Raw genomic sequence first — 21606 nt, 5'->3', positions numbered from 1 at the left:
AGAAAACTATAGGAAACATTGTATATGTTTCTATGTGTACTTTAAAAAAATATATCCATTAAACAGAAATTTTGGAACAGAAGCATCAGTGTAGTAGCTATGGTTTAATCATAAATGCATAGTTTCAAATACAAAGACTCTGTTAATTACTTAGGATTCCTTCTTATTTCTTCAAACATTACTTTTAATAAATATATCATTAGAATCCAAGCTATATAATTCCTTATTTTTTCCACATTTAAGAATTATGGAGAAACAACTTATTCTAACTTTACAGTAGCATTTTTTCCTAATAAATGTTATAAGAAAAATTATCAGGATTTTTTTTTTGTTGTTGGTGGTGGTGTTCTTTTGAGAAATTCACTTTTAGTCTTCTTTCTAAAATTTACAATTTTTTTCTGAATATTATAATGATTTATGAAGTAGTAGATTCAAAGCAGTAGTTGTGAGTATTCAATTATGTACTCCGTGTGGTAAGATTTAATAAATTCATTGTTAGTGTATTAGATTTTTGGGACTGTCCTAACAAAGTATCGTAAACTGGATAACTTAAACCAGCAGGAATGTATTTTCTCATAGTCCTGGAAGCTAAAACTCTAAAATCAAGCTATCAGCAAAACAAACTCCAAATGAAACCTGCAGAGGAACACTTCTTACATCTTACTAGCTTCTGGGATTTCGATGGCCATCTTAGGCAATCCCTGACTTGCAGGTGCATAACCCCACTCTCTCATTAAAGGTCATATGGTGCTCTGCTCATGGTGTTTTTTGGCTTCATATGGCCTCCTTCTTATAAGAATGTAAGTCATATTAGAGTCGGGGTTCACTCTACCTCAGTATGACCTCATCTTAACTATGTATATCTTTCTTGACTCTCTGTCCAAATCAGGTCACACATTCTGATGTTAGGACTTCAATGTAAATTTTTTGCAAAACAAAGTTCAATTCATAAAAGGCAGGCACCCATATAAAACCACCAGTAGTATAAGATTATCCTTGTCTCAGTCCAGGAAAAATTATTTTTGTCACTTCCTGACTACCCATGGATATTGATGGCACTCAGTTATTAACATTTATCAAGGCCATATGGTAGACACATAAATACAGTAGCTAAGAATGAGTGTTCTGCACCCACCCAAAGTTCATTGCAGCACCATTTACAATAGCCAGTGTATGGAAGCAAACTAGATATCCATCAATAGCCAAATGGATAAAGAAGTTATGGTACATATATACAATGGAATATTACTGAGCCACAAAAATGAATGGGTTTGAGTCATTTCCAGTGAGGCACATGAAACTAGAGCCTGTTACGTAGAGTGAAGTCAGAAAGAGAAAAAAATAATATATCATGTATTAACACTTATATATGGATCTAGAAAAAAGGTACTGATGAACTTATTTGCAGGGAAGCAATAGAGACACAGACATAGAGAACAGACTTATGGACATACTGGTGGAAGGGGAAGATGAGATGAATTGGGAAAGTAATAATGAAGCATATACATTACCACATGTAAAATAGATAGCCAGTGGGAATTTGTTGTATGGTGTAGGGAGCTCAAGCTTGCCCTCTGTGACAACCTACAGGAGTGGGATGGGGTGGGAGGGAAGTTCAAGAGGGAGGGGACATAAATACACCTATGACTGACTCATGTTGATGTGTGGCAGAAACCAATGCAACATTGTAATTATCCTCCAATTAAAAATAAATAAATTAAAAAACAAGAAGAATGAGTGCTCTGGAGGTACACTCCTAGGTTTAAGTCCAAGATCCTGATTTCTCGTTCTAGGATGTTGGAAATATTATTTTGCTTCTGACTCCATTTCCTTATTCTTAAAAGAACTATGGTAATAGTATTGAAGAAACTGTGTCATTTACAGAGACAAGGATGGACCCAGAGACTGTCATATAGAATGAAGTCAGAAAGAGAAAAACAAGTATTATATATTAATGTGTTGATGTGGAATCTAGAAAAAATGGTGCAGATGAACCTATCTGCAAAGTAGAAATAGAGACATAGAGCAAACATATGGACACAAATGGGGAAAGAAGGGATAGCATGAAGTGGGAGATTGGGACTGACATATATATATATATCTGCTGTGTATATAATAGACAACCATACTATATATAAATACTACATAGTATAATATATATAAATACTATACAAAATAGATAACTATTGAGAACATAGTGTGTGGCACAAGGAACTTTACTCAATACTCTGTGGTGACAAAGAGGGGATATATGTATACATGTGGCTGATTCACTTTGCTACACAGCAGAAACTAACATAACATTGTGAAAAAAGGCCTGGTCTTTATAAACGTAAAATGAATTCATTCTTAAAGAGTTTATAAGAGGGTTTGACATAGGAAAAGAATTCTGTATCAGCTGCTATTATAATACAGTATATGAAAGATACTCAAAATACAATTGCAAAAGAAAAATATTGAAAAGCTACCAAGGATTTTTGGTGCTGCCCACAATAGAAATAACTTCTAGCAAATAAGCCTCTTATTAGAAAGGCTTAGAGTGCTGTCATTTCAGTCAGCACTCGGGGCTCCGTTTCCCTACAGATGGAGGAAAAACATGAAGTAATTATTATGTCCAACATGCTTGTATTTTCCCCCAGAAGTTAATTTCTAATATTCAGTTATATAAATGGCTCTTTAGCAGGGGAGGGAATAAACTTTGGGTTTAAAATCCTGCTAAGCTAGAAGACCTTTGATCAATTCATTTCAGAGTCCAGAAAAAAATGAGATTAAGGTATATACTCAAGGCATCAGGGTACACACGAAGATTAAGAACTATGTCCTAGGAGTGAGGAAAAAACTGAAATAAAGAAGACTAAACAAATCAAAACACAACCTTTCAGAAAAGTAGGCTGATTCAACTATTCTGTGCATCTTCCAAAAGGAAATGTGAACTTAAAATTATGACATACCTACAGGACATTTCCCAGCAAACACTGATATATTATTCTCAAGTGAGCATGGACTTTTCCATGATAGGTTACAAACAGAGTCATAAAGCAAACCCTGATATTCCAAATGATATAGAAGTTAGTAAATTCTGAAAAATTACAAGGAAATGTAAAAATATATAAAAATAATTTAAGATAATTCATAGGCATGAAAAATAAATTACAAAATATTTTTAAGAAAGCAAAAATGCAACATGTCAATTCTGTGATGCAACTAAACCAGAAATTGAAATTACATTATAACTTTGAATGAGTATATTAGAGAAGACAGATTAAAGATCATTAGTGTAAATTTCTAAGTCCAGAAGTTAGAAAAACAAGTGAAGTGAATATCGCTCAGTCTGACTCTTTGTGACCCCATGGACTGTAACCCTCTAGCATTCTCTGTCCACGGAATTCTCCAGGCAAGAATATTGGAGTGGGTAACCGTTCCCTTCTCCAGAGGATTTTAGTGACCCAGCAATTGAACCTGGGTCTCCTGCATTGTAGGCAGATTCTTTACCATTTGAGAAGTTAGAAAAGTAATGACAAATCAAAACACTGTCAACTGTGAGGTAAATTTCTAGAGAGCAGAGCATAAAGACAAAATGAAAAATTTAAATATGAGGTAGGAGAAAGGAACATAGACATTTACTATAGTATGATCATTATCTAAGCCATGCAGGAATTTCAAAACTAATTTTAGAGATTAATATATAAAATAAATTCATATATAGCTGTCCATATATAGCTGCATCAAGCATAAAAAGAGTCCTACAAAGAATAGAATTCTCTTCTCACAAGGAAACAAAAGCTACTGGCAAATACACAAGTGACTGACTGACATCAGATCGACATAAGAAATATAGGAAGGTATATTCACAAAATTATAGTGTGGCAATTCCCTCAAAATGAGAAAATATTCTGAATCTAGAATTTATATGTGATAGTATTCTCAATGCATATCTAAGAGCAGATTAAGTACTTATGAAAAAAATCAAGAATTCAAAACTTGTATACCACTTATACCCTTCTAAGGAAAACAACACTAAGGGTATTGTTAAGGGATCAATACGTTAGCTTCACCTAAAGGACTACAAGAAAGACAGAAAACATACTCTAATGAACTGAGATCTCATAATGCCAACATAAGAAATATTAGAATATTATAATATAGGAATTCTGGAAAATCAGACAAAAATGTCCTAAAGCAAAACACTTTCATAAACAGTATAAAGAATCTGGAAACTTTATTGATATAATCAAAGCATATGCTTCTCTGTGTACAAGGTAAAAAAGAATCAATATTCAGAAGGGAGATTCTAGCAGCAGAGCCATTCAGATATCCACTCTGACCCTCTGACCAAAAATTGAACCGAATGAACTACCAAAATAGCCTCAAAAATATCAAAGTTCTTGAAAGACAGTAGGGAAATATCAAGTTAAAATTTCAGTGAAAGAGTAACTCAGAGAAGTAGATCTTATTTTGATGATATTTACCAAGTCTTATAAAAACTGAACTTTAGCTTTCTTGGCTTTGTCTAAAATGAGAGACATAGACAGAGTCCAGTACCACCACAGGTGGATGACCCTTCCAAATAAAGGAGACACATCAAAAGCAAACACTTTTGATGCTTGATGAAACATATTTTCTTGAGTCCCTACTCAAAGAGAACGGATATTAAAGTTAGCATGGTAGTCAACAAAGTTAGAAGCCAAAATGAGCATCTGAGAAGTTAAAGTAAAAAACTCATCCTCACCTGCACTTGCAGATCAAATTTATACAACCCAGGTGTTAAAAATACAAATTCTGAGTTAAGTATAAAATACTTGAAAGGTAATACTCCCTGGTGCCTGGCATATCAAAGAGTAATCCTTTATGGTGGAAATTATCTTAAAACTAAAACCTGAAGACTCTTCAAAATAATTTCCCAGGAGAGTATGCACAGCTTAAAATTAAAAAAAAAAAAATTACAAGGCAACAAGATAGCACATGCAATTATCTACAGAGAAACAGACATATGAATATTCATAAACTGGAATAATCAGACATAGGAGGAAAACAAACTCTATGTTTACTATACTTAGACACGCACACACCACACACACACACACACACACACACACACACACACACATACACGCAGCTTACAATAAAGTTTAAAAGGATTTTCATGGAAGTTACTCGTTTTGCACACAGAGAGCTTGGGAGTTACTCCTCCTTCCTAACTTCAAACAAAAAGCTGACCAGTCTGATAAATCAAGTTCTTGGACCTGTTTATAATTGAGGACTCAAAGGCAACCCCAGCCTCCTAGACTGTGAAGACAAACAGGTGACATCTCACCTGGGCAGACACTCATGAAGAGAGACTGCCATGGGAACCACTGCCGAGAAAGGAAAAACTGAATCTTACCTGATGAACTCCTGGAGCCTCAGTGTGTATATACTAAGTTACAAATTATATTTGCTGCTATTTAGTCCCTAAGTCATGTCCGACTCTTTGCAACCACATGGACTGCAGTCCACCAGGCTCCTTTGTCCATGGAATTTTCTAGGCAAGAATACTGGAGTGGGTTGCCATTTCCCTCTCCAGGGGATCTACCTGACCCAGGGATTGAACCCGGGTCTCCTGCATTGGCAGGTGGATTCTTTACCTCTGAGCTACCAAATTATACAGGGACCTAATAATCAGTGGTCCCCATAAATTTGTGAGTTTTGCCTCCAGAAGCTTGGCAAGGTTCTCACAATAACTTTGGAGAACCTTGTCAGAGGAATTGGAGAAAAGTCATGTCAGGCTTCACATCACAGAAAGGGAAATGGTACCATTGTGAAATACATCAGAGCATTCTGTTCTCAACAAGCTCACCATCAAGAAGCACTATTTAACCAGAACACAACATGGGTTTTTATCAGTCTGATTGGCTTGGGTGCCAGTGCCAGCTTCTTGCATAGAAGGGAAACTCTTAACTCCAAAGCACTGTAACCCCTCTGTCCCACCTAAGGGGAGTGGGAGTGGAAAGAAACTGGGAAGCAGGTGCTGAATTCCCAGAGCAGAGGCATAGGAGCACAAAAAGACCAATCTAAAGACTAGAGATTCGCCTCCACCATCACATTTCTAAAGGCCTGTCTACAGCAGTATCTTTTTCTTCTATCAAGGAAACATTAGTAGGCATACTGAAAGGCAAATAACACAACTTGAGACAGAGCAAGTATCAGAGCTAGACATGGCATTGTCAGACTGGGAGCTTAAACACCAATGATTACTATTCTAAGGGCCTTAATGGTTAAAGCAGATGTATAGAAATAGCTGGGCAATGTAATCAGGAAGGTAGAAATCCTAAAAACCAAGGAGAAATGCTAGAGATCAAAAACACTGAAACAGAAATGAATGTCTTTGATGGGCTTATTAGTAGACTGGAAACAGTTGAAGAAGGCATCTATGAGCTTGAGGATGCATCAAAGGAAACCTTCAAAGCAGAAAAGCAGAGGGAAAAAATAAAACATGGAAAAAACAGAACAGAATGTCCAAGGAGTATGGAGCAACTACTGAAGTTGTAAGATACACATACTGGTAATAGCAGAAGAAAAAGGAGAGAAAAGCACAGAAGAAATATTTAAAACAACAGTATATGAGAATTTCCTCTTATTAATGTCAAACAACAAATCACAGCTTCAATGAGCATACATAATGCCAAGCAGGATAAATGCAAAAACAAACAAACAAACAAAATCACATTATCTCTAAAGGAACAATAATAATAATAATAATGATTTCTCTGCAGAAATCATGTACACAAGAAATAAATATTCTGAAATATTTAAAGTACTGAGAGGAAGCAACTCCAACATCTTATTCTATTGTCTGTAAAATTATCCTTCAAAAATGAAGAAGAAATAGACCTTTTCAAACGAACAAAAAATGAGTAAATTTGTTTCCAGAAGACCTGCCTTGCAAAAAAATGTTACATGAAGCTCTTTAGAGAGAAGGAAAATACAGGTCCCATGGATACTAAAAAGAACATAAAAGGATACTATGAATAATTCTATGCCCCCAATTTTGGTAGACCAGATGAACTGGATTAATTACTTGAAAGATACAATCTGTCAAAATTCACACAAGAAAAAGCAACCCACGTGAATAGGTGTTTATCTTTTAAAGAAATTAAATCAATAATTAACTACTTTCCAAAACAGAAAGCATCAGATCCAGGTGAGTTAACTGGTAAATTCTACCAAATATTTAAGGAAGAAATTATTTCAATCCTCTACAATCTCTTTCAGAGGACAGAAGCAGAGGGAATACTTCCTAATTCTATGAGGTCGACGTTACCCTAACATCAAAGCCAGAAAAAAAAAAAAAAAACTTTCAAGAAAAGGAAAATACGACCAGTATCTGTTATGAACATAGATGCAAAAGTCTTTAAAAAGGATTCACCTGCTCCCTGAAAGTTTTTCAGTTCAGTTCAGTTCAGTCGCTCAGTCGTGTCCTACTCTTTGCGACCCCATGAATCGCAGCATGCCAGGCCTCCCTGTCCATCACAAACTCCTGGAGTCTACTCAAACTCATGCCGATAGAGTCGGTGATGCCATCCAGCCATCTCATCCTCTGCCATCCACTTCTCCTCCTGCCCCCAATCCCTCCCAGCATCAGGGTCTTTTCCAATGAGTCAACTCTTCGCATCAGGTGGCCAAAGTATTGGAGTTTCAGCTTCAGCATCAGTCTTTCCAATGAACACCCAGGACTGATCAACTTTAGGATGGACTGGTTGGATTTCCTTGCAGTCCAAGGGACTCTCAAGAGTCTCCAACATCAAAACTTCAAAAGCATCCATTTTTCGGTGCTCAGCTTTCTTCACAGTCCAAATCTCACATCCATACATGACCACTGGAAAAACCATATCATTGACCAGACAGACCTTTGTTGGCAAAGTAATGTCTCTGATTTTTAATATGCTGTCTAGTTTGGTCATAACTTTCCTTCCAAGGAGTAAGTGTCTCTGAATTTCATGGCTGCAATCACCATCTGCAGTGATTTTGGAGCCCAAAAAATAAAGTCTGGCACTGTTTCCACTGTCTCCCCATCTATTTCCCATGAGGTGATGGGACCAGATGCCATGATCTTAGTTTTCTGAATGTTGAGCTTTAAGCCAACTTTTTCACTCTTACCTCAAGACAAATACTGCCTGGCTTTTGTGGTCATTTGCAGACATGTGCAGAATAGCAAAATACATGAGTTGTGATCCACAGCTTCACAGCTGAAGTCCAACAAAGCAACACTATGTCTGATCTTTTCCATTTCATATTGTAAAGAAGTGTTCTATTTCAGTCTATTTACTGATGTTTCACACACCTTTGTGTGACTTCTTGGATGATTTCTATGTTTAAAATAGTCCTCAAATATAGTGATGAAGTGCTCACTAGTGTTGCAAAGAGCAGGATGGCTTAAGAGGAAAAGAAAATGTGAGTTAGATAAGTTTATTTTGAGCATACTGTTGACTGTGAGTTCAATGTTAATGAATTGAAAATACTGCACTTTCAGATAAAGGAGTAGGAAATTTGCTGATCAGTACATGGGGCAACTCTGTATGATACTAAATAACATCTAAAGTATTTAATAAAGCTATGGAAAAGTGGCAGTATTATTTGTTATGTGAAAAGGTGACTAATAAAAAGCATAATAGACAGCATTGGTGTGAGGTGGAAAGTCAAAGAAATTTATTTTTACATTACCCAAGATGAGGAAAATGTTAAGTCTTTCCTGGCTAGTGCTGACACGTTCCAAAATGTGACCAACTTTTCTTTTCCTTTCTTTGTGTCACAATTAACTATACTGATTCACATCCATACATACCAACATAGCTGAACATAGAATAAATCAAGAGTTTGAGTGAACTTTGTAAGTTCAGACTAAATTGAAAAATAATAGGCAAATGATAAAAATTACAATGTATGTTATAGCTTGAAGAAAAAACAGTGCTCTGTCAATAAACTTATCATCTCCCAACATTTGATTATGTCAGATACCAGGCATAGTTTGAGGAAAAATAAGTAAGACAGACTCAACCATCATTTTAATCAGTAGGGAAAAAATTCTAAAATTTTATCATGAGCATTAAAGGTAAACAATAATAACAATAATCTAAATGAATAAACATCTAAATGCAGAAGGGCTTGATACACTGTGAATCATTATTATTTTAGTCATCATATAATGATACTATAGTATAAATACACTTAATGCTCTTGACCAATTCATATGCTTCTCCTGTCATAAAGAGCAATGCTAATGAATCTAGAATATTTAAACTGCACAGATAGCCTCAAGAAATTAAACCTGTACACTGGTTTTAGGTTATTGGGGACATTAACAATTATTCCTTCCTCAGTAAATTTACTAAAATCTACTATGTTATTTTAATATAAAATAATTGTCTATATTGATGCCTCTGCCAGATCATTGTCTTTAGATCTGGGCATCTTTTTGTTTTATGCTTTAGTTACTTTTATCTTTTTCCTATGTTAATTTGACATCATGCTTTAATTGTTCCTGGGCTTCCCTTGTGGCTCAGCTGGTAAAGAATCCACCTGCAGTGTGGGAGACCTGAGTTAGATCTCTGGGTTGGAAAGATCCCCTGGAGAAGGGAAAGGCTACCCACTTCAGTATTCTGGCCTGGAGAATTCCATGGACTATATAGTCCATGTGACCCCAAAGAGTCAGGCACAACGGAGCAACTTTCACTTTCTCTTTAATTGTTCCTACATGTATGTACAGATATATATATATAATAACTTTGATTGTGACTTGCATTTAAAAGAGTCATTTAAAACTCTGAATTAGGAAATTAAAATTTTTCAACAAAAGAAAGCAGAAAAATTATAAAAACAGTGCTTTAGCAAATGTTTAATTGTAATTCTGTACACTTTATTAGTATGTTTTTCTTTTTTTCTTTTGTTTTAATTTTTTTCCCATTTATTTTTATTAGTTGGAGGCTAATTACTTTATAATATTGTAGTGGTTTTTTGGTCATACATTGGCATGAATCAGCCATGGATTTACATGTATTCCCCATCCCGATCCCCCCTCCCACCTCCCTCTCTACCCAATCCCTCTGGGTCTTCCCAGTGCACCAAAGAACTCTACTAGGTCATAATAAACCACCTCTGCATTGGAACTGAGCTTTAAGAGGATGTTTGCTTTTAAAAACAAGTGCACAATAGCATAATACAGATAAACATTTAAATACTGAGAACAGACTACGTGAGGTAGAGAAAATGGTTGTAAGGAGTGAGGGCTAGAGAGGAATAGAAAATGTAAAAAACATTGCTATGTAAGTTGTCTATTTTAGTCAGAAAATCTTTGCCACATTATTCTGACACATATTATCATCTTTATCAAGAACTTGCTTAACACTGTGGCACAATTCTTTTCCCCAAATGTTTCATATATATAGAGAGAGGATGAGTTTGAAAATTTTCACCATTTGTATAATCATTTTAACTTTGCAATTAGTAAAGCTAAATGTCACAGAATTCTCCATATAGGTTTTTTCTGAGAATTTTTAAAAATGTGGTATCAGCTAAATTCAATTAGTGAGATTTTTATTTAATGAGATAAATTTGATAAATTTGAAATCTTTTTGGAAAAAATTCATAAGGAAATCCTAATTTCTCGCTCTGTTAATAATGTACCAATTATCTGAGCAAAGCATCTTCTTTCCAAGTAATCTGTTCATTTCCTCATCCATTGGATTTCTATGAAGTATAAATGTTCTACTGCATTTGATTACTCAGGCAATTTGCAAAATGCAACCTTCAGACTTCTTTTGTAGAATCCCTTATTTTGTTTTTGACATCAGTTAATGCTCTGTTTTTCTAAATACTTGTCATTAGTAAAGCAATGTGTTCTATTTATACTCCAAGTTAATTTCATGGATATAAAAACACCAAGGTTAGTTAAGAATCAATAATGTTCAACTTCCTTCTCATTGCATCTGTGTGAAATTTTTCATTCTTTCCAATAAATAGTAACCACTGTTTTACCCACCAGTGCTTTCCATCTATTGAATCCTCTTTACTGAAGAAAAATGTTTACTTTGTTTCACTTATTTAAGTAAGAAGGAAAAACAAGACACTGTCAAAAGGCTGGGGAACAGCGAAGCCGACCACGTTTCACACTCAGTAATAGGGAGATGGTGGGATGCATCAGGGATTGAAAGCCAAGGTAAGAATGAGGCCTGCAGCCGAGCTGGCTCCTCTGTTGCTCTATTTTGTGGAGTGACCATCACTCAATATTCCCAGTCTCGGGAAGTAAGCAGAAATAAACATTTCACAATTGTATTATATGCTGGATACAAGCCTATTAATATTCTAACTCGCTCTTTTCTCACTATTTCCAGAAGAAGGGGAGGGCAGCCTGAGGTTATCAGGTGCTCATTAAGAAAAAAATCCTTACTGTGATAGACCAGGGCCAGAAAATAGTAGTACTCAAATCCCATGACATAATATTTAATGAGCTAAGTCTACAAGTGGATGTTAAGCAAGAGTTTTTAAAAGATCATGTTTTATCAGGGTTTCAAAGAGTAATTAAAAGACAGTTAATGTACTGCCATTTTTCATTTCTCAGGAGATACACAGAGATATCTAAAAACTGAGTTGTAAAAGATTTTTTTTCTTAGTTAAGTTTAAACTACATAAATCAAAGACTAAATGTGCAATTCCCAAGTTTTCTCACTAGCAATTGATGGTGGCACTAGCACTCTAAAATATTACATGTTACTGATTTCCTAAAGGGTCACAATTTATTTCATTCTGATTTTGGATCAAAACTTGATTATAAAAAATAATAATAATAATAAAATCAAAACATGTATATTATCTATAGTGAAACAGATCACCAGCGCAGGTTGGATGCATGAGACAAGTGCTCGGGCCTGGTGCACTGGGAAGACCCAGAGGGATTGGGTAGAGAGGGAGGTGGGAGGGAGGATTGGGATGGGGAATACATGTAAATCCATGGCTGATTCATGTCAATGTATGACAAAACTCACTACAATATTGTAAAGTAATTAGCCTCCAACTAATAAAAATAAATGAAAAAAAAACTTGATTATAATAGAGCAGCAAAAATCAAATTATCATTTATTAACTTAACATAGCATGTGAAAAACACATAAAAAAAAAACAAATATCCTTCAAGTCTTTATTTTTTACCTGTTAAAAAATTAAAAAAAAAAAAAAAAGAAAGTTGCATATGATTGGAAATATATCTTAACAAGGACAAATTCTCAGGTCTGCAAGGAATGTTCTCATTTGGAAGAACAGAAGAACTATGTCAGAGAGGATTTTGCTACCTAATCTCCAAGTAATGCTCACAAAAATGACATCACCTCCTCCTTCCCCTCACCAGAGATCAAACCCACTGCCCCTGAATCCATGTGTTCTTCAAAAGCACAATCAGCACAAAATTGGTCCTCTGGTGTCAAGTGTATTCTGAGTGCACAATTAATATTGTTTTATTTCAACTTCTGGTTTACCATTTGACTCACAGTTTAGATAAAAGCTCTGTTATTCCCTTCAACCTATAGACAGTTCAGTTCAGTTCAGTTCAGTCGCTCAGTCGTGTCCAATTCTTCGCGACCCCATGAATAGCAACACACCAGGCCTCCCTGTCCAACACCAACTCCCAGAGTTTACTCAAACCCATATCCATCAAGTCGGTGATGCCATCCAGCCATCTCATCCTCTGTCGACCCCTTCTCCTCCTGCCCCCAATCCCTCCCAGCATCAGGGTCTTTTCCAATGAGTCAACTCTTCGCATCAGGTGGCCAAAGTACTGGAGTTTCAGCTTCAGCATCAGTCCTTCCAATGAACACCCAGGACTGATCTCCTTCAGGATGGACTGGTTGGATCTCCTTGCAGTCCAGGGGACTCTCAAGAGTCTTCTCCAACACCACAGTTCAAAAGCATCAATTTTTCAGCGCTCAGCTTTCTTCACAGTCCAACTCTCACATCCATACATGACCACTGGAAAAACCATATCCTTGACCAGACGGACCTTTGTTGGCAAAGTACTAGTCAACTATTATTATTCCTTGTGTTGACATGAGGAAATCCTAGCTTTACATTTCAGTGAGAACTTCAGTTTTAGGGGGTTTCTGTCATATGATGAATATTAAGCATCTTTACTGAAGGGAAAATACATGCCTTGTGACTCACTATTATGGATCAGAATCAAAGCCTGTCTCTTAAGTCAATTTCTTTCAGTGATATGCTTGCAGTAACAAGAAACTAATTTCAGAAAATATTTCATAAAAATTTAGCAAAACAATTCATATTTAAAAGGTATAACATTTAAAGCATTAAAAATAGAACTGATACTTTTGAATTGTGGTAATGGAGATGACTTTTGAGAGTCCCTTGGACTGCAAGGAGATCCAACCAGTCAATCATAAAGAAAATCAGTCCTGAATATTCATTGGAAGGACTGTGCTTAAGCTGAAACTCCAATATTCTGGCCACCTGATGCAAAGAACTGATTCATTGGAAAAGACCAGGACGCTGGGAAAGACTAAAGGTGGGTGGAGAAGGGGACGACAGAGGATGAGATGGTTGGATGGGATCACGAACTCGATGGACATGATTTTGAGTAAACTCCGGGAGTTGGTGATGGACAGAGAAGCCTGGCGTGCTGCAGTCCATGGGGTTGCAAAGAGTCGGACACAACTGAGTGACTGAACCGAACTAATGATAAATATAGGTGTCACTGAGCACGAGCAAAAAGAGAATAGATACAGTGATTTTGAAAAACAGTTAAGGGACTTCCCTGGTGGTCTAGAGGCTAAGACTCTGTGCTCCCAATGCAGGGGGCCAGGGTTCAATCCCTGGTCAGGGAACTTGATCCCACATGCTGCAGCTAAGGCTGGGAACAGCCAAATAAATAAATAAAATAAATAAATATTAAAAAAAAAAAAAGAAAAAAGAAAAACAGTTAAGTTGCTTATCTGTTTTCATATAATCTGACAATCTCTTGATTGAAATAAACGCTAAAGATTATCTAAATTTCTATTTGAGTATCTCATCAAATATTTGAATCTCCTCTTAAAATTCTTTCTGAAATCACTTCAGATTCTTCTTAAATGACTTTAATGGCAGAACAGTAATTACATTTTTAGAGAAACTTTTCAGTATCTTCTTCATTATTATATGCCCAAACCCCTGTTCTGCATTGCAGATCTTCAAATACTTATCTCTTATTTAGGCAAAAACTCACATTTCCTCTAAAATTCTGTATATAATATGAATTATTTTCTAGCTTTCTCTTCATCCAAATGAAACTCCTATGTAGGCAGTTTTACTCAACTATGGATTTTTAAAGTAAGTATTCCAAAATTATTTTGGTGTTTCTAATCAATGTAGTAGAATTAGACTATCTTCACTATCTACTATCTTTATATTATTTCAACTTAGATTACATTAGCTTGTTGACAATTAAGTTACTCCTTTAATGCAGAACACCGCTGATATTATTTATATGACTTACTGAATTAGTTTTGCCTTAAATATTATTTTTTGTGCTTAAAGGAATATTTATCTCTCATTTCTTACTGTTAGATTCTAATGGTCTTTCATCTATATTCTCAAGTTTTCATTTACCAATTTCATAAGGCAAAGGCTCAAATGTTTTCATGACCTGTTTAATCTGCAAAAATGTGGAAGTACATTTTCTGTTTAAAAATATGGCTGTATTTATAATGTTATTAATTTGACAACTAAGCTATATCCTGAACTTAAACCTTCCTTCTCTTGAACAGTGATTCCATTTATCCTGACTATAGTGTTAGGTAAATGCCCATTTGATTAAGTAGTTAATGTTATTCCTGACTATGTAGAGTAGGTCATCTATACCATTCAAAGGGGATTTTGTCAGTAGGTATTTTGATCATGTGCTATGTGAAAGAAAAATAGATCTGACTATGGCAAATATATTTAAGAAAGAAATTACTGAGTAACTTTTCTCAGAAAAAAATGTGACATTAACCTCTTATAAACCTACTGATGACTGAAAATTATTAAGAGGAGAAAGCAGTATTTCTTAGGAAAGTTAGCTGCCTTCAATGAAAAAGCCTCCAGAGGGTAGACATTTTCTTTAAATAGTTACCATAACCAAGAACAAAGTATGGTTATTAGAGTGGCAAAGAAGAAAACTTAGTGTTTTTTTTTTTTTTTTTTTGTATATCTAACTTGTTTTGAAACCAAGGGAAACCAAGAAAACTATCTCCCAATCATCCAGCATATAATAAATTGATACATAAGCTATAATGTACTAACATAAGTCTACATAAATTATAAGCTGATCTAACAAGTTTTTTGCTCAACATTCTTTATTCCATCAGGAGTCTATTTGTGAATTTAAAGTTTAGTCATTGAAATGTTGGTCAGATTTGGATAACAGTAAGAAAAGTTAGCTGAATGATTTAAATAGCTAGAAAATATAGTTACGAAAAAATAAAATGTTGACAACATAATATCATTTCCAAATATGGCAGTGACCCTCTAGGCAATCTGGACTAAAATTTCAGATAAGAAAGTAGAATTAAAACAAACAAACAAAAAAAAGCTCAATATAATAAATTCTATAAATAAAACATAACATTTTAAACTCAGTGGAAGTAGATATTTTTAACATTGTGTAAGGCAAATTAACAAACAATTGAGGAAATGAAATCTAAATCAGGAAAAAAAAAAACAGAATGGCAAGATAAGTAAAACGGTGGACAAATTAGCAAGAAGCAAATTTAATAAAGGACAACTTGCTGAAATCAAAGAAAATCAGACAATGCAACAGAAGCAACATATACAATAGCTAAAATGTATTCAGAAGTTATGAAAGTTCTTTTTATAGATGCAAAAATCACCGTGTACACCAAGCAGAAAAAATAAAGATGAAATATGTGTTCTTGGGCTCCAAATCACTGCAGATGGTGACTATAGCCATGAAATTAAAAGATGCTTTCTCTTGGAAAGAAAGGAATGACAAACCCAGACAGTTTATTAAAAATCACAGATGTTATATTGTGGACAAAGGTCCATATAATCAACAATATGGTTTTCCCAGTAGTTATGTATGGATAAAGAAGACTGAAAGATGAAGAAATGATGCTTTTGAATAGTGATGCTGGAGAAGACTCGAGAGTCCCTTGGACAGCAGGGAGATTAAACCAGTCAACCCTAAAGGAAATCAACCCTGAATATTCATTGGAAGGACTGATGCAGAAGCTGAAGCTCCAGTATTTTGGCCTCTTGATGCAAACAGCCAGCTCATTAAAAAAACCCTGTTGCTGGGAAAGACTCAAGGCAAAAGAGAAGAGGGCTGCAGAGAATAAGATGGTTAGAGAGCATACCAACTCAATGGACATGAATTGGAGCAAACTCCAGGAGATAGTGAACACAAAAATTATGTTAAGAACATTTTGTATTTGCATAACTATATTTTCTAGCTATTTAATTCATTCAGCTACATTTAATTAACTAACCAATCTAATCACATGGACCACAGCCTTGTCTAACTCAATGAAACTATGAGCCATGCTGTGATAGGGCCACCCAAGATGGATGGATCATAGCGGATAGTTCTGACAAAATGTGGCCCACTGGAGAAGGGAATGGAAAGCCACTTCTGTATTCTTGCCTTGAGAACCCCATGAACAGTATGAAAAGGCAAAAAAATAGGACACTGAAAGATGAACTGCCCGGGTCAGTAGGTGCCCAATATGCTACTGGAGATCAGTGAAGAATGAAGAAATGGAGCCAAAGTAGAAACAACACACAGTTGTGGATGTGACTGGTGATGGAAGCAAGGTCTGATGCTGTAACAAGCAATATTGCCTCGGAACCTGGAATGTTAGGTGCATGAATCAAGGAAAATGGGAAGTGGTCAAGCAGGAGATGGCAAGAGTGAACATAGACATTTAAGGAATCAGTGAACTAAAATGGACTGGAATGGGTAAATTTAACTCAGATGCCCATTATATATACTACTGTGGGCAAGAATTCCTTAGAAGAAATTGAGTAGCCCTCATAGTCAACAAAGGAGTCTGAAAGGCAGTACTTGGATGCAATCTCAAATATGACAGAATGGCCTCTGTTTGTTTCCAAGGCATACCATTCAATACTACAGTAATCCAAGTCTATACCCTGACCAGTAACACTGAAGAAGCTGAAAGTGAACAGTTCTATGAAGATCTACAAAACCTTCTACAAATAAACCCCCCCAAAACAGTCTTTTCCATTATAGGGGACTGGGATGCAAAAGTAGGAAGTCAGGAAATACCTGGAGTAACAGGCAAATTTGGCCGTGCAGTACAGAATGAAGAAGGGCAAAGGCTAACAGAGTTTTGCCAAGAGAACGCACTGGTCATAGCAAACACCTTCTTCCCACAACACAAGAGAAGACTAAACATGGACATCACGAGATGGTCAACACTGAACTTAGATTGGTTATATTCTTTGAAGCCAAAGATGGAGAAACTATAGAGTCAGCAAAAACAAGACCAGGAGCTGACTGTGGCTCAGATAATGAACTCCTTATTGCCAAATTCAAACTTTAATAGAAGAAAGAAGGGAAAACCACTAGACTGTTCAGGTATGACCTAAATCAAATCCCTTATGATTATACAGTGGAAGTGACAAATAGATTTAAGGGATTAGATCTGATAGAGAGAGTGCGTGATGAACTATGAACAGAAGTTTGTAACACTAAACAAGAGACAGGGATCAAGACCATCCCAAGAAAAAGAAATGAAAAAAAAAGCAAAATGGCTGTCTAAGGAGGTCTTACAAATAACTGTGAAAAAAAGAGAAATGAAAAGCAAAGGAGAAAAGGAAAAATTATACCCATTTGAAAGCAGAGTTCCAAAAAATAGCAAGGAGAGATAAGAAAGCCTTCCTCAGTGATCAGGGCAAAAAACTCAGTTCAGTTCAGTCGCTCAGGCATGTCCGACTCTTTGCGACCCCATGAATCGCAGCATGCCAGGCCTCCCTGTCCATCACAAACTCCCGGAGTCTACTCAAACTCATGCCGATAGAGTCAGTGATGCCATCCAGCCATCTCATCCTCTGCTGTCCCCTTCTCCTCCTGTCCCCAATCCCTCCCAGCATCAGGGTCTTTTCCAATTAGTCAACTCTTCGCATGAGGTGGCCAAAGTACTGGAGTGTCAGCTTCAGCATCAGTCCTTCCAGTGAACACCCAGGACTGATCTCCTTTAGGATGGACTGGTTGGATTTCCTTGAAGTCCAAGGGACTGTCCAGAGTCTTCGCAAACACCACAGTTCAAAAGCATCCATTTTTCGGCACTCAGCTTTCTTCACAGTCCAATTCTCACATCCATACATGACCACTGGAAAAACCATAGCCTTGACTAGATGGACTTTTTTGGCAAAGTAATATCTCTGATTTTTAATATGCTATCTAGGTTGGTCATAACTTTCCTTCCAAGGAGTAAGCGTCTTTTAATTTCTTGGCTGAAATCACCATCTGCAGTGATTTTGGAGCCCCCAAAAAAATAAAGTCTGACACTGCTTCCACTGCTTCCAAATCTATTTCCCATGAAGTGATGGGACCAGAAGCCATGATCTTAGTTTTCTGAATGTTGAGCTTTAAGCCAACTTTTTCATTCTCCTCTTTCACTTTCATCAAGAGGATTTTTAGTTCCTCTTCACTTTCTGCTATAAGAGTGGTGTCATCTGCGTATCTGAGGTTATTGATATTTCTCCTGGCAATCTTGATACCAGCTTATGCTTCATCCAACCCAGCATTTCTCTTGATGTATTCTGCATATAAGGTAAATAAGCAGCATGACAGTATACAGCCGTGACGTACTCCTTTTCCTATTTGGAACCAGTCTGTTGGTCCATGTCCAGTTCTAACTGTTGCTTCCTACCTGCATATAGGTTTTTCAAGAGGCAGGTCAGGTGGTCTGGTATTCCCATCTCTTTTAGAATTTTCCATAGTTTATTGTGATGCACACACTGAAAGGAGTTGGCACAGTCAGTAAAGCATAAATAGATTATTTTTCTGGAACTCTCTTGCTTTTTTGATGATCCAGTGGATGTTGGCAATTAGATCTTTGGTTCCTCTGACTTTTCTAAAACCAGCTTGAACACCTGAAAGTTCATTGTTCACGTATTGCTGAAGCCTGGCTTGGTGAATTTTGAGCATTACTTTACTAGTGTGTGAGATGAATGAAATTGTGCGATAGTTTGAGTATTCTTTGGGATTGCCTTTCTTTGGGATTGGAATGAAAACTGACATTTTCCAGTCCTGTGGCCACTGCTGAGTTTTCCAAATTTGCTGGCATATTGAGTGCAGCACTTTCACAGCATCATCTTTCAGGATTGGAAATAGCTCAACTGGAATTCCATCACCTCCACTAGCTTTGTTCATAGTGATGCTTTCTAATGCCCACTTGACTTCACCTTCCAGGATGTCTGGCTCTAGGTGAGTGATCACACCATTGTGATTATCTGGGTCGTGAAGATCTTTTTTGTACAGTTCTTATGTGTATTCTTGCCACCTCTTCTTAATATCTTCTGTTTCTGTTAGGTTCATACCATTTCTGTCCTTTATTGAGCCCATTTTTGCATAAAATGTTCCGTTGGTATCTCTAATTTTCTTGAAGAGATCTCTAGTCTTTCCCATTCTGTTGTTTTCCTCTATTTCTTTGCATTGATTGCTGAGGAAGGCTTTCTTACTATCCTGGCTATTCTTTGGAACTCTGCATTCAAATGGGAATATCTTTCCTTTTCTCCTTTGCTTTTAGCTTCTCTTCGTTTCACAGCTATTTGTAAGGCTTCCTCAGACAACCATTTTGCCTTTTTGCATTTCTTTTCCATGGGGATGATCTTGATCCCTGTCGCCTGTACAATAATCTTGAACTTCCATCCATAGTTCATCAGGCTGTCTGTCTATCAGATCTAGCCCCTTAAGTCTATTTCTCACTTCCACTTTATAGTCATAAGGGATTTGATTTAGGTCATACCTGAATGGTCTAGTGGTTTTCCCTACTTTCTTCAATTTAAGTCTGAATTTGGCAATAAGGAGTTCATGATCTGAGCCACAGTCAGCTCCTGGTCTTGTTTTTGCTGACTGTACAGAGCTTCTCCATCTTTAGCTGCAAAGGTTACAACAATCTGATATCAGGATTGACCATCTGGTGATGTCCATGTGTAGAGTTTGCTCTTGTGTTGTTGGAAAAAGGTGTTTGCTATGACCAGTGTGTTCTCTTGGCAAAACTCTATTAGCCTTTGCCCTGCTTCATTCTGTACTCCAAGGCCAATTTTGACTGTTACTCCAGGTGTTTCTTGACTTCCTACTTTTGCATTCCAGTTCCCTATAATGAAAAGGACGTCTTTTTTGGGTGTTAGTTCTAAAAGGTCTTGTAGGTCTTCATAGAACTGTTCAACTTCAGCTTCTTCAGCATTACTGGTGGGGGCATAGGCTTGGATTACTGTGATATTGTATGGTTTGCCTTGGAAACGAACAGAGATCATTTTGTCATTTTTGAGATTGCATCCAAATACTGCATTTTGGACTCTTTTGTTGACCATGATGGCTACTCCATTTCTTCTAAGGGATTCCTATCCACAGTAGTATATATAATGGTCATCTGAGTTAAATTCACCCATTCCAGTCCATTTTAGTTCACTGATTCCTAGAATTTCGACATTCATTCTTGCCATCTCCTATTTGACCACTTCCAATTTGCCTTGATTCATGGTCCTAACATTCAAGGTTCCTATGCAATATTGCTCTTTACAGCATCAGACCTTGCTCCTATCACCAGTCACATCCACAACTGTGTGTTGTTTTTCCTTTGATTCCATCCCTTCATTCTTTCTGGAGTTATTTCTCCATGATCTCCAGTAGCATGTTGGGCACCTACTGACCTGGGCGGTTCATCTTTCAGTATCTTATCATTTTGCCTTTTCATACTCCTCATGGGGTTCTCAAGGCAAGAATACTGACGTGGTTTGCCATTCCCTTCTCCGGTTGACCACATTCTGTCAGACTTCTTCACCATGGCCCGTCCGTCTTGGGTGTTCGCACAGGGCATGGCTTAGTTTCATTGAGTTAGACAGGCCTGTTGTCCATGTGATTAGATTGGCTAGTTTTCTGTGATTATGGTTTCAGTATTTCTGCCCTCTGATGCCCTCTTGCAACACCTACCATCTTACTTGGGTTTCTCTTACCTTGGACATGGGTTATCTCTTCATGGCTGCTCCAGCAAAGCACAGCCGCTGCTCCTTACCTTGGACAAGGAATGGGAAAGACTGGAGATCGCTTCAAGAATATTAGAGATACAGAAGGAATATTTCATGAAAAGATGGGCTCAATAAAGGACAGAAATTGTATGAACCTAACAGAAGCAGATGATGTTAAGAAGAGGTGGCAAGAATACACAGAATTGTACAAAAAAAAAAAGATATTCATGACCCAGATAATCACGATGGTTGATCACTCACCTAGAGCCAGACACCCTGGAATGTGAAGTCAAGTGGGCCTAAGGAAGCATCACTACAAGGAAAGCTAGTAGATGTGATGGAATTCCAGTTGCGCTATTTCCAATCCTGAAAGATGAT

Source organism: Cervus elaphus, chromosome 14 (genome assembly GCF_910594005.1).
Source record: "Cervus elaphus chromosome 14, mCerEla1.1, whole genome shotgun sequence".
Taxonomy (NCBI): Eukaryota; Metazoa; Chordata; class Mammalia; order Artiodactyla; family Cervidae; genus Cervus; species Cervus elaphus.
The sequence above is the reverse complement of the archived record's forward strand: the minus strand, read 5'-3'. Positions refer to the sequence as shown.